At 29.0% G+C, this 14733-nt stretch overlaps 1 long non-coding RNA gene across 1 annotated transcript; it reads left to right on the top strand.

Moving 5' to 3' along the window:
* Positions 1-12204: 12204 nt before the first annotated feature.
* LOC136091471 (uncharacterized) lies at positions 12205-14577 on the top strand. Its single transcript, XR_010644009.1, has 3 exons — positions 12205-13159; positions 13295-13978; positions 14056-14577. It is a non-coding gene; the product is annotated as an uncharacterized LOC136091471 (long non-coding RNA).
* Positions 14578-14733: the final 156 nt, after the last annotated feature.

Raw genomic sequence — 14733 nt, 5'->3', positions numbered from 1 at the left:
GGTACGGGTTTAAAATACGGGTTTAAAAATGCACAATCTTCAATTTCTAAAAAATTTCTCTATATGTTGAAGGTTTTTAAAAAAAAAAGAAAAGAAAAGTTCTCCAGAAAATTAAGGGTGAAGAGTACCCTCTGGCTACCCCGGTTGGGTCGGCCATGCTAGTAACAAAAGAGTTCGTAATAAAAGTCAAAAAAAAGGAGTAGTAACAATAAAAATACGTGGTGTAACTATCGTTTGCCACATAGCAACTCCCCTTCTGGATGTTAGCCTAATAAAAGAGTCATCAAAATAAAAAAGATTTTTTAATAAAAAAAAAACGCTATAAACTTATTTACAGTCTTTAAAATACAATTTTTTGAATTTGTAAAAATATTTCCTTATAAAAGAAAGACTTTCGCGTTAGTTACGCATTAAATTTTATACATAAAAATAAATATGCTAATATTGATTTGGTGTCAGTTCCGCAATTAAGTTATCTTTAGCAAGTATAGAAGTTTTTTATATAAAAAAAAAATACGACAAATCTAATAATAAAAATATGAGTATATTTACCTTTTTTACTTAGCACAAACGCGCGCGAGCACACTTTATTTGACCACAAAAGACTCGTTAGAAATCCCCCTTAATTGTTTTTGGTAAAATAAAGTTCAGTAATTATATATATTTTTAGTTTCAAAATTTGGATAGTGTTTTTTAGCTTTTACAAACTTATTAGTCGCGTACAGAAGTAAAAGTTCAGTTTGACTTGTGTTTACGTATTTTAAGTTTAAATCCCCCAAAAAAGGGGGATTTAAACTTAAAACACGTAAAAAGTTTAAAATAAAATACTTTAGCAAAATTTCAAAAATTTTATTTCTCTAAATTGTTATATGATTTAGAAGGGATTACTAATTTTCCAAAACTGAAAAACTTTTTAAAAGTTTTTCAGTTTTTGGAAAATCCGCAATCCTCTGCTTGCCGACGTCCATTTATAACTATAGTATTGTAAGTGAGAACAACTTTAAAAACCATGGCGACAGAGAGTATAACAAGCACTTATTATGATAAAGGTTTTTAGAAAAAAAGATATAGTGATTTAGGGAAAATAAATTAATTTATTTTTCATGATTTTTTACTCTTTAAGTTTTGAATTCAATTTTGACTTCAATAGCAAAGTTCTCGTCACCGTTTGGTTTTGTATCTTCTATATAGTATTGTATCTTCTATATAGTATTGTATCTTCTATATAGTATTGTATCTTCTATATAGTATTGTATCTTCTATATAGTGTTGCATCTTCTATATAGTATTGTATCTTCTATATAGCATTGTATCTTCTATATAGTACTGTATTTAGCGGTTGTTTGTAGTCATACAAATAAAGAAATAATATAAAATCTTTCATTTTTGTATTAGATAAAAACATTTTACTTTAAAATTTAATACCATAGGTGCAAATACAAGTAAATATCCAAGAATTACTAATATTCAATATCAAAGATATCTTAAAATAATAATCGGTGATATCAAACACAATCTATCAAATACAAGATATACGAAGTAAATATCCACTAATATTACTAGAGTTACTTATATTCAAATTCAAAGATATTTTAAAATAATTTTTGATAGTATCAAATACATCAATGAAGAAGTAAGTGTCTGAAAAATTGGTTGTAAGTAAGTTGTTTATAGAATTTCTAGTAATAGGAAGCTCACTGAAGACTAAAATTGACCATTGAGCCAACTGGTTATCGAACATTTCTATACTAGACGTATAATACACTTAAGTAATTCAGTTCAATTTATAATTTGGGTTTATAACTTGAGAGTTTTGTTGTTTCAAATGGAATGGTAAAGTAACCCACAGACGGTTTTACGCGTGTATGTGGGGAGGGTGTTATACTCCCAAAGAAGGCGATTTTCAAGTTATAATCAACTTTTTATACTTTATTAAAATTTTCCAAATTTTCTTTTATATTGTTTGTAGATAGATAAGTTAGCTTCAGTTCTATATCTGAGATATTTTATGTAAATTTTTTGTTTTGAGGATTTTTTTATTTCTCGTGCGATTGATCGATTGATATAAATATATCAATTTTCTATGGATCGTGCGATCCATAAACAATTTATGTATTTTAATTTTATTTCTTTTTCTTGAATTAGAAAAATATTATCATATTGTGAATAGAAAATATCTATGAAGTTGTTAAATTACGGAGTTTTTTTTTAAGGTTACAATCTCATTCTTGTGTTTTAAAGGCAACAATTAGCATTAATGACAGAGCAAGTATGGACTTTTTTTACATTTCTATTTGGTTTAAATTTAGCTTTGGACTATCCCAACGCGTACCTCTAAAACATACCCACGAGACGTAACTTTAGCTTTAAAATTGAATTTTTGTTATTATAATGTTGTATAATACCATTTTTTTCTAAAAATTTTATTTAGTTAAAATTTATCTATTTCCACTCAATGTATTTCCTTGGTTTTAAGCTATGAAGCCACAGGGCTTTTCCGTTTATTTAGGTAATAAAACTAGGTTTGTTTGATACATGTTTATGTTATTTTATTAAAAAAACATGAAACATCAAGTATAAATTATCTGTTTGCATTGATCTGCCAAAACATCCATGCATTGATCTGCCACAACATTCATGCATTGATCTGCCACAACATCCAGGCATTGATCTACCACAACATCCACAAGCTTTGAGTTTAATAAGTTAAATAAAGTTTCTAATCTAATAACTGGATTAGGACTAGGGCGAGGTAGATTTCTATAATCTTTATCGAATTTGGAATATGAGAATAAACCCATAATTAAGTTACTCAAAAAGTTTAAAGTTTAAACGTTGTTTTATAAAATATTTTAGATTTGCACAAACTTAAAAACTTAAAGGTACTTTGATTTGAAGATTAAGGACTATATTTTTGTAAGGACATAATTTTAGTTTGTGCTTACTGGGAAAAGGCGAAAAAACCAGGCGTCTTTTGTCGATAATGGCGTAGATTATGGTTTTTTAGCGTACAATTTAAACTCACCAAGTTTTATAAAAATAAGTCTAACCAGTTAAAATTGTTATGACTTGAAAAATAAAATTTTTACAACGTCAAAGATTTTCAATGTATCATATTTTATTTTTTTTAGATTCGTATTTGTATGGTTATTCAATTACTATCTTCTCTAATGGCGTTTTCTTCTTGTGCTACTGCTTGTTATAGAACAATGAGGTCAGAAGCTTTTAAAGAACTAGGCTCCATTATTTTTTATATGAGTTGGATGATCACATCAGCCGTTGCTTTTTTGATGTTTTCTATTGGAATGTCGTTATGCGTAATTAAAGAAGCGCATCTTGCCATTCATCCTTTTCAAGTAATTCGTAACATATTAATGCTTGTTTTGTTAGTGGTTTGCAATTTTTTTGTTTTTTATTATTTTTAGCCCGTGAAAGTTCCCACTTATTTTGTGTTTGTTGTTTTTAGTTGCATGATGGATTCACATTTTGTTCTTTAAGAGGCGTAGTAAACTTTCAAAACAGATTTGTAAGAACAACAGATTTTTTAGGGAACCCCCCACCATATACACGTTATCCACACGTGCCATTATTTTCAACAACAGCAGCGTCGCAATCGACGCAAGAAAATAGCAATTTTACGCCTCCACCCGAAATGAATGAAACAACGCATTAAGCCTTGTTTTAAGGCAAGATATTAAAATCGAGAAAGACTGCTTAACATTTAATAATCAATGAGCTCAATACACGTTAAATGTTTATTTTAATAAAAACAATTACAGTATACTGAAAGACAAGGAACAGTAAAGAATTTTCATCACCAAAAGCAGTAGTAAAGCAAACATTTAAAAATATGAGTGAAGCAATTTAATGGTCCAAATATGAACTTTAACCATTTTAACACTAAACATTGTTAACGAAAAAAGTAATTTACTTTTTTTACAATTTTCTTTACGCTTTTTAAAAATACATTTCTGTTTATTGCAATGGCTAATGATTTTTTAATATAACATGCACTGCTATTCAATTAAATGCCATAAAAACATTTTTTTTCTGACAAATTTTTACAAACAGTTTTGATTTCAATTTATTTTAATTTTTTTTTTTTACGAAAAGAACTTGCGAAAATAAGCTAGTTTAATAAAGTTGTGGTTGCAAGTTTAAGGTAGCAGGAAAAAATACGCCTGTAAAATAAGCCCCCAAAATAATCTTCTGAGAAAAAATTCCCCCTCCCCCTCCTTCCCTCCTCCCCTCCTCCCCTCCTTCCCCCCCTCCAAGAAAAAAATTAATAAACAACTTATTAACAAACATTATTTATTAGGCAATCACCGAATATTAAATAAAGAAATAATTTTTTAAGGCCTATACGTTGACTGAATTTATAAGGGAAAGACACTGGAGTATCCATACATCAACTGACTAAACTAGAGATGAACGCGCTTGAGAATCCATACATCAACTGACTCAAATAGGGATTGAGTCAGTTGATGTATGGATTAAGTGCAAGGCACTCCAAATATGGAGTGCCTTGCACTTAATCCTTATTTAAGTCAATCGGCAAAAAGGGTTAGGCAGCCTATTCCTCGGCAATCTAACCGAAGGATAGGCTGCCTAACCCTAACTCTGAAATGCGCCGAAATATCATTTCTAACATATCTCATTAGCATTTTCTTGTTAATAACAATAATAATAATAACAACAATAACAGTAATAGCTATAACAATAATAATAATAATAATTTGTATATCACAGCTTTTTAAAAGTATGTTTTAGAAGATCTTTTAGCAGTATTTGTATTTAATAATCATCTATCATTTAGCTTTTAAAGATCTCATACAATTTTATAAAGGATATATTTGGCCGTTTTTTCCACACCATTTCTTAGAAGCTGGTATATTACTTTTAATATATCATCATTAATAATTAATGGTAAAGCCTCCTTAGGTGAATATATCTAACCAGGTTTAATGGGGTTTTTATTTCAAATTTTAGCAATTTTTGTGCCTTAAAACTCACTTTCGTACTTAGACTCGTTTCAATTTTGTTTCATAAAGTAATTTGGGGCTAGATAAAATACTAATAAAGTAGTTAAGCTTATTCTTTTTTGTTCTTTTTTGTTACAAGCTTTTTAAATGGTTTTCTAACTTTATTAACTGATGATGTAGCATTAAATATACCGTGGGTACATTGAAAATTTGAGCTAGCCAATTTTCATTACTTCTCTCAAATTGAATACTTTAATTGTTTGCAGCTTTCACCTTTTTACATTATACTTTTATGAAATTTTTTACTCAGAATCCTCTAGTTTAATATCTGCAGGAACTAGACGAGTTAATTTCGATAAAAAGGATGGTATATCATTAGGAACTAGTTTATTTTGTCGTATAAGTCAGTTAATGTCACCAATTTTTATATTATTACTAAATAAAAAAATGATAAAGTTTTTAGATAAACAGTACAATTTTTAGTGCAATCAATTTGATATATGGTTTCCAAGAAAGATAGGAAGTAAAAGTTAATCTTAGAAGATGAAGGGTAGTTGACTCATCGAGTACATTACCGTTCACAAATATAGGAAGATCTAGATTATTGCAATAACAATTAACTGAAAAAAATTGAGTTTTCTCCGAGTTAAAGTTCACCAGCCACTATGAGCCCCATGCTGTAGCAGAAATGAGATCCTTTTCAAGCTCAAATGCTTCCTCCAAGCAATCAGAGAGTGTTGGTTTCTAATCGAGACAAGAATAAACAGTAGTGTCATCAGCGAACAATACCAACTTAGATGCGAGAATATCTGGAAGATCGTTAATGTAAATTAAAATGAGTATAGGACCAAGGATAGAACCTTGAGGAGCCCCTAAAGTGATAGGATATAAAGAAGAGTGCTGTCCATCAAGGACAACTTTTATACTACAATTGGTAATGAAGACTTCAATAACCTTAAAGATGTTACCTGATACACGGTAAGAAAAAAGATAAAGAAGAAGACCAAAATGCCAAAATTTATCAAAAGCTTTAGGAATGTCAAGAGCAATAGTCTTAACCTCTCCACATCTATCTAATACACAATAAAATCTATTGGTTGTTACTATTAGCAAATCAGTAGTAGAACGAGAAGATCGAAATCCATATTGATGATCAGAAAGAAAGTTATTAGCTTCAAGATGAGAGGTTAAATGTTTGTTAACTAAAGACTCAAAAACTTTGTTTATGATAGGAAGAAGACTAATGGGACGGTAGTTAGACGAGTCAAATCGCTCTTCAAAGTTTTTGAAAATAGGGATAACTAATGCCACTTTCCAGCAGTATGGAAAGCCAGACTCTGATAAGCTCTTGTCAAATATTTTTTGAAGTAAAGACGAAAGCTACGGAGAACACTTCTGCAAGACTATAACAGGTTTGTTGTCCAGACTATAAGCTGTAGAAGAGTCTAAGCAGAAAATCACTTTCGATATAGAAGCTGTAGTGATGCAAATGTCAAGTAATGAATCAACCTGTTTCTCGGATTATGAGGGTATTATAAATGCGGATTTTTACTTTATATCTTTTCGCAAAGCTTTATTGTTAAATATATAAACGTAAAATTTTAAAAGTTCATAAAACTTTAAAAGTTAATGATTACTATAAGAATGCATAAAAATTAAAAATTTTACATCTTTGTTTTTTGTTTTTTTAATTTTCATTATATTTGAAACCACAACTGATTTTCGTGGTTTTAAAAGATATTATTATATTCAAAACAACTTTCAAAATAGTAAAATAGAGTATTACGAATATGTTTTATTATATGATTTTGAATATAATAAATATTTTTTTTATGTTTTGTCCACCACCTGACCTACTGTGCAGTGGCAACAGTTGTAGATCGGACTTAATATTACACGAGAAGAAAAAAAGTTATATATATTATTTTATACGTATAAATTTATTTATGTTATATAATCTAAACTCTTTATGAAAAGGTCTATTTAATATACATATCAGTCGTAGAAGTAGTAAAAAATATTTTCTATTTCAAACATTTTTTATGAAATAAAACTTTTTCTAAAAAGTCTTTATTTAAAATGATTATTATTTTTGAAATTTTTATATAATTTTGTTTCCTTCGAGACCCAAGTTGGTACTTTTTTTTTATATACTAAATGACTCATTTAATGTTTAAGAGTCAGATGTCTAATCACTCTGCTACTGGTGACATGTACAACCTGTGTAGTGTCTAGTACAATGTATATAGTGTCTAGTAACTTGCGTCTAATACAACCTGTTGCATGTCTCGCTACCATGTAAAATTTGATTCCGAAGCAAAAACCTTGAAAATTGAACTTCCTGTTAATAATAATATTTGTTATCTATCATGTCTATAGTGGCGTCTAATTCTATGTGTTATATAGTTTGAGTTGTCTTATCTTTTGTGTTAGCTTGCCCGTAATTTTCTATATATGTATGTTTGTATTCTGTAACACAAACATACATATATAGTACATTGCGGGCATCTCTAACGAACCTTAGTGAACCTCTTGCGCGGTGTTCATTCACCCGTAAGTTGTTATTTTTATGTTTGTGTCCCGTGTGAGCCTCTGGCGTAACGTTTATTCACTCAAAAGTTACTATATGTATCTTTTTTTTTTGTTTGAATCTCTGGTGTAGTGTTAATTACATCTATTTAACATACATTCACTTTAATTTCTAATGTTTTTTTAAGTATGCTGTTTTTTAATGCCTAGACAAAATCTCGCGTTAAATGTTTTAGAGTACTGCCTACAGAAGTCACTTTTGTTAACTACTTCAGGTCAGGTCAGGTTCAGGATCATCACAATTACTATGCTACTGGTAATATGTAATTCAATATTACCTGCCCCATGTCCTGCTGCCTTGTAAGAGACGCTTTTTTAAGTAAAAGCTTGGAGAAATAAACTCTAACTTAAAATACCCTGGTTGAGTAAAAGGCTAGAGATGAGGTTTCGATAAAAATACTCATCTAGGGCAAATGTTAAATGCATTCAGCTACTGTTTCGCAGAAGACCTCCTTGGCAAAGAATTTAGGGGTAAGAAGAAGAATTATGTTGACTCGCATCCCTTTTTCATCCATTAGACTGGCGTAGTTGTAAACCTGTGTATTTATGGCAATGTAAAGCGGTTCTTAATGATAAGATCATTTGGTCTTTTGCAAGTTTTCTGCATTATTTTTACTGTGTTAGACTGAAGTTTATTTACTATTTTTGTAAAACCACTTTATGATTTTTTGTTTTTATTTGTATATTCACTGTTAACGAATCTTTATTATGTAATTACAAAATTGTTGCAGTCTTTGCAAACAAAAAGTTCATTAATTTAGAAATAAACGTTGGTTTGCAAAGACTGCAACAGTAACATGCTTAGCGAGTGAATATACTTATGCTGATATGCGAATATGCAAACCTGATTACTCAACAAGTAGTTTACCTATTTGTTGAGAAATCAGGTTGGAACCCTCTTACTGTTCTTTTATGTGCTTTATTTTTATCTTTTCCTTTCTTCTCATGACTGCACTTTCTTTAATGTAATTTTTGACTGAATTGACTAATTCCTTTCTCTTTATCCCTCAACAAGTATTGCTGCTATTGCTGGCACTAACACCACTGATCTTTTTGGGACCTAAACCCATAACTTTTCTTAAATTATCATTCTCTACAAAGCTCTTACGAAAACCATATATATAACCAGTTGCAAACTTTGCATTTGCTAAGGTTACTTCCTTTTATCATACTCGCCATTATTTTACTCCTTATTCCATTTTCTTTCTATACAAATCTCTTACTTGTCCCTATATGAAGTACTGCTGTCATATTACGGCTAATTCTTCTAACAACTATTCCTTATTATACACGTTATTTATATACGTAATAATTTGCCAATGGTTATTTCATCAAAACTGCGGGGGCTATGACTCCCACGGCTATCAGGACAACCGTGGTGCTGGGGGCTATGGGGGAATTTAATATTTTTCTATAACTTTAGCGGAATAATGTTTTTTTTTTTATGCAGTCTTTTATCTCTGTTTGGCAATAATTGTTAAACTGGTTTTCAATTTCATTCATGACAATTGGATATAAAATCTAACCATGCAAGTATATAAATCCTTCATCTATCTATGCAATAGTACCTATTGCTGTAGTTTCTTTTAAATTAAAATTGTATCAAATACTGATCAATGCAATATTATTAAAAATATTTTTTTATTTTCTTGACTTTTCTACACAAGCCATGTTTTTGAACTTTTATTATATATATCCTTAATCAACTCAAAATTATTATGGTTTCTACTTTTTTTTATACTTATTTTTCTTTAAAAAAAACGCAGTAAAATGACCTCTTCAAATATTTTATATATTGATCAGAATATAGAAAAAATATATCTATATCGAAGAGAGAAAAAAAAAACTTCTGAAAATGTTTCGTTCAATTGGAATCCGGGTTTGAAGCCTTGAGACTTTTTGAAAAACTTTGAGATATTTTTGCCACCTATAAAACCTTTTTTTTTTATTTTTATTTTTTTGCAATTTAAGAAAGTAACTTTTATAGTTAATAACAGACGTAATCCAAAAGCCCTATCCCTGAAAAGTTAGTTAATAATCCAAAAGCTATCCCTGAAAAGTATAAAAAAAAGTTGCATGGCGCTATGCGGTTAGCTAACTATTGTTGTTCGAAAGTATAAAAATTTTTTCCACTTATAAAAGAATTTATTTAAAAATAAAAAAGATTGGACATGATTTGTTTTGCAGGATTTTTAAACATACAAGGTATTGAGTCTAAAAGTGCAATTAAAGCCGTGTGATACCAATAATATGGATTTCATTAACTACAAATTATAACTATTAAATTTCAGTGACTAACCATCAGATAAAATCTTTATAAGCAAGCTAAGTGTTTCTATTAAACACTTTTACAAGTAAATTCAATTAAGTTTCTAACTATTAAATAGTTCTTTTGCAAATATGTAACTAATTAAATTTTAAATTATGTTTAAACATAGTTTAAAATTACAACTGATATTATAGTAAGTTTAGTAACCTGAAAAGAAAAGGTATGCCTACAACAGAAAAGTATGAAAACAACCAGAACAAACAACAAAAAACAAACAAATGAAAATTTAAAATAAAAAGAAACCGCATGTCCTTAAAACAGTTGTGCCGTAACTTTTGATTGATAAATAATTTCTACTGTTTAAATAATTCAGGATTATTTGATTCAAAAATGAATGCCGCAATAAAATTAATTTGATATTCTTGTTTTTATAACCAATTTTATAGTAAACTACAAAACAAATGTTAACCATATTATGAATATCGAAATAAACCTTTTTATGAACGTCTTAAATCCGAAAGCCCTAATTCTCGCTCAGAAAATAAATAAAATCCGACCGCATGATTATAATGTTTTTTGTTGTTGTTGTTATTTAGGTGCTCCATGGAGATCTAACAGTCTTGTCACAGAGCACCAAGGAAGCACATTTAACCAGGAAGTTCACGCCTCCTTCCTTACCGTGACGCGAAAATATGTCCAAAGCTCGTTTCGTACCTCGATCTCCTGCTTATAAAGCAAGTGTTTTAACGGCCGCATAATTAGAGGCCACGAGTAAGTTTGTAGTCCAATTATGAGTTTACCGAAAAATCACATACCGAAACTTTTAAGTCATAACTGGCTGTAAAGGTTTTTATCTGTCATTTTATTATATATATATATATATACATATATATATATATATATATATATATATATATATATATATATATATATATATATATATATATATATATATATATATATATATATATATATATATATATTTGCAATATTTTAATATTTGCAAAAATGTAAAATTCGTTAGAGCGAATTTCGTCGATAAGTCTAACATTTTAATGATAAAAAAGTTTTTGGAATTCAAAAAAAATAATTTTTTCAAGTTTATGACTTGATAATTATTGAGAAATATTAGAACTTTCATTAATTCAGGATGAATTAACTTTCAGTAATAAAAAAACTACATTTAGAATTACTAGAAGGAGTTAAGTAAAACCGGAACGACACTATACATTAGCAATAACCAAAACCGATATTTTTTTTTAAGCGCAAGGAATAAAATTACGTTAACAAAGTTTAAAAAAACCAATTGGTGTTTTAAAATAAAGATACAAATAAAAATTTGTTTCAATCCATTTTAAAATTTTTTCGAATGATTACTGTATGTTCGAAGATGCCTAAGTGCAAATGTTAGTGTCCGCACAGTTTGAAGACTCTTTGCCAAGGACATAAGGCTTTGGTTGTACCACGGTTGTACTTACTACATAAAAGTGACACCTTTCTCAAAAACAATTTCTTGAGCCTCAAATCTTGCAAAGAACACAAGACTTGTACATTTAAAATGCGGCGACCTTTCATGTTTTTAGACGAAGTGCACACAAAGTGAATGTTTGCCACCAAAATCATTTTTCAGTTTTCAATACATTGCTATTTCTGTTAAGCAATGTCCGCCAGTTATGATTTTGATTGTAATCACTGCCAGCGGTCGTGCTGGTTTTACAACAAGATACGACTGCCAGTTCTACGAATTTTTTTAAATGTTTGAAAAGAAAAAAAGTGTATTTTTTCATTTTTGTTTATAAAACTATGTAATAATAAAATTACTATAACGTTAATGTGTCTTTCAATTTTATATTCTCTAAGCGTATGAACGCTATGAAAAGGTTTGCAATTAATAATTAATACAAAAGCTATATACTATGTATACAAATTGACAAATAAACAATTTTGCTAGGAATACAAAAACAAAGATTATACATTAATGTGTTGTCAGAACTCAATTGTGGTTATTTTTATGGTTATAATAGGAATAATCAAAGAATCAAGTGAATTTAATGAATGATGAAGAGACTCATCAGTTTTAAATTACGTTTAAAGTAATAATGTAACTGAAATGCAAAGAAGTTAATGAAGGAGACTAATACATATATTAGAATAAATGTTGTTGTTATTTTTGAATTATATTTTGACTTTTAACACGATTTGAGACTTTAATTATTTTGGTTTAGTTACATTTAATTTAATTTTGAGGAAATATAAATAATAATGTAGTTACTTTATTATTTATAAGTAGTATTATAGTATAATAATAATTATTATTTATTATTTATAAATTTTTTTTGCACTTTTGACTTACAAATACGAGTATTGAATTGCTAAATAAATTAAAGTTGTAATTACTGGAAAGATTAGTCAGTGAATATAAATACTTCATAACAACGGTTTTGTTTAGTTTGGATTTTATTACTTTGATAAACTTTTAAAATGTCTGAAAGAATAAATTGCATTGTTATTGACAACAGCGAAGAGTGCGAAAAAGCTTTTGATTGGTATGTAGACAATTTTCACAGGAAAGAAGATACTGCTTTGCTTGTTCGCGTGCAAGGAGAACCAAAAAAATCTATAGAAAAGTTGGTTGAGGGTAAGGCTAAACGCTACAACTCTGCGTTTAAAAGACTTTCGAGAAGTGAAAAAGCGTTGGAGAAATTTAAAGCAAAGTGCGAATCAAAAAACATAAAGTTTAGTCCTTATTTGACTCGCAAACAAAATAGCATCGGGCAAACAATTTGTGATGTAACACAAAGTCACAATGTTAATGTCATCGTGATGGCCCAAAAAGCAGTCAGCAAATTAAGTCGAACTCTTCTCGGCTCAAGCAGTGATAGTGATTATATCATGCACCACGCTCAAGTTCCCGTTTTGATCATACCTACAATTGATGGGAAAAGTTCATAACCAAAACGTCAGACGTGGACATTAAAAAATAAAAAACTTTATAAATTGTGTGTGTGTTTGTGTTTGTGTGTGTGTGTGTGTGTGTGTGTGTGTGTGTGTGTGTGTGTGTGTGTGTGTGTGTGTGTGTGTATTAACATGTTAAATTAAATACAATGTAACATACTAAATGAAAAACAATGTTCTCAGCGATTGACTTTAAATATATTTTTTTTTAAATAAAGTTTTCAAAAAATATCGAAGTATTTGGTCACTTTGACCAAAATCTAATACATTTCCCAATGTTCTTTTATTTAACTTCAACTTTCACTAAGCCACAAATTTAGTAGATCTGTGATACAAAGAATGTCATATTACTGGTGATAAAACGGTGAGTTCTTTAATAATTTAATCTTTATTTGAGTGTCATTTTTTATACATAAAAACAAAAACATTTTGAAAAATTTATTATTAAATTTTTTATATTTGAAACGAATTATTATTTGATTAAAAATAACTGTTCTAGGTTGGTAGCATTAAAACCCTTCATAGTTCAGAAAAAACAAATCCTTCGATAAAGGAATGCGATTACAAAATTGTGGGTGATATTGCTGATAATTGATAAAGAAGGAAACTTTTCAAAAACCTTTTATATGGGATTCAGTTAAACAAACATCTTCAGAAAGGTGGTGGAAAGAAAGATATGATTCTAGTGTCAAGTTATTAATAGGAATAATTTATCGCTTTCACCAGCAAGTATATCAGTCGAAAGATCATTTAGACATTCTTGGATCCACAATAAAATCGGAGTAAATTAAATAATGACCGAGCATCAAAGTTAGTTTTTATCTCCGTAATTAACAATGCCCAAATCGAAAATATGAAGCAGAATTATCAACGACTCAAATTCAAAGCCCAGAATTTAATTTGGGCAATTTAATTGTACAGATTTTGGAGAAAAACGTATTAAGTGACTCCAAAGAAACCGTGTTTGGATTCTTAATAGAAAATCTTATAGAACAGGATATTTAGACTACAGAACCTGCTGCCTGAACTGTTAACGTTATAATAAATTACATATAACATATATGTTATATATTATTTATACTATTTATTATTAAAAAATTTTTGTAAAATAATTTTTTATTTTGATTACTTACCTCATCAAGTCGCATCTTTACTGCAGAAGAAATCGTTTGTCTTGCTTCAGGTAAGATTTTTGCTCTAAGAGGACAGAGATCACTTGGAGAAATATAAACTTTTTTTAATTTTTATTTTATGTTATAGCTTTAATAAGTCTGGCATTGCCATCACCTTGGTAACACGTAATTAACACCAGTAAAAGATTGTAGTTTAGAAATCTGTTCAACATTGCTCATGGCGAAGCTGCTTCAGTGAGTAAAGTTAAAAGTGGATTTTGTAAATAAGATGCTTTTTCCTTCTACTGCCTCATTTTCAGAGAACAAGATTTTATTGTACCTGCAGTTACAAACTAAGAACACTTTTAACAGCACACCTATTGGGAAGCACTTAATATCTCCGTTGAATATCCTTAGTAACCCTTATAAATGAGCATCACAATATGGAGTTTTACCTGTTTTAGCCTTCTGGCAAGTTTTCACTTATGCAAATGATGTATTTAACTTTCTAGGTTCGCAAGCAACAATTATATTCCGAAGTTTAAAAATCACCCAAATGGACCAGATGCTCGATTGAGGACCTTTGTGGAGTTCTACAAAAGCTGACTAAAAAAGCAAAAAGCATTTCTCAAGCTAAATGAAGTTTTAAAAGAATTGATCCTGAAGTGAATCATGATTAAGTTTTAACATTTTTTTACTTAAAAATAAATAAAACTGAATGTTTATTTTAATAACAATTTGCTATAATGACATTAATATTAGTGTTTTTATAATAATATTACTAAACATAAAGTTAATTTCTAACTCCATGAAAGTTTTAAGACCA

This window comes from Hydra vulgaris, chromosome 15, assembly GCF_038396675.1.
Source record: "Hydra vulgaris chromosome 15, alternate assembly HydraT2T_AEP".
Classification (NCBI taxonomy): Eukaryota; Metazoa; Cnidaria; class Hydrozoa; order Anthoathecata; family Hydridae; genus Hydra; species Hydra vulgaris.
The sequence above is the reverse complement of the archived record's forward strand: the minus strand, read 5'-3'. Positions and strand labels throughout refer to the sequence as shown.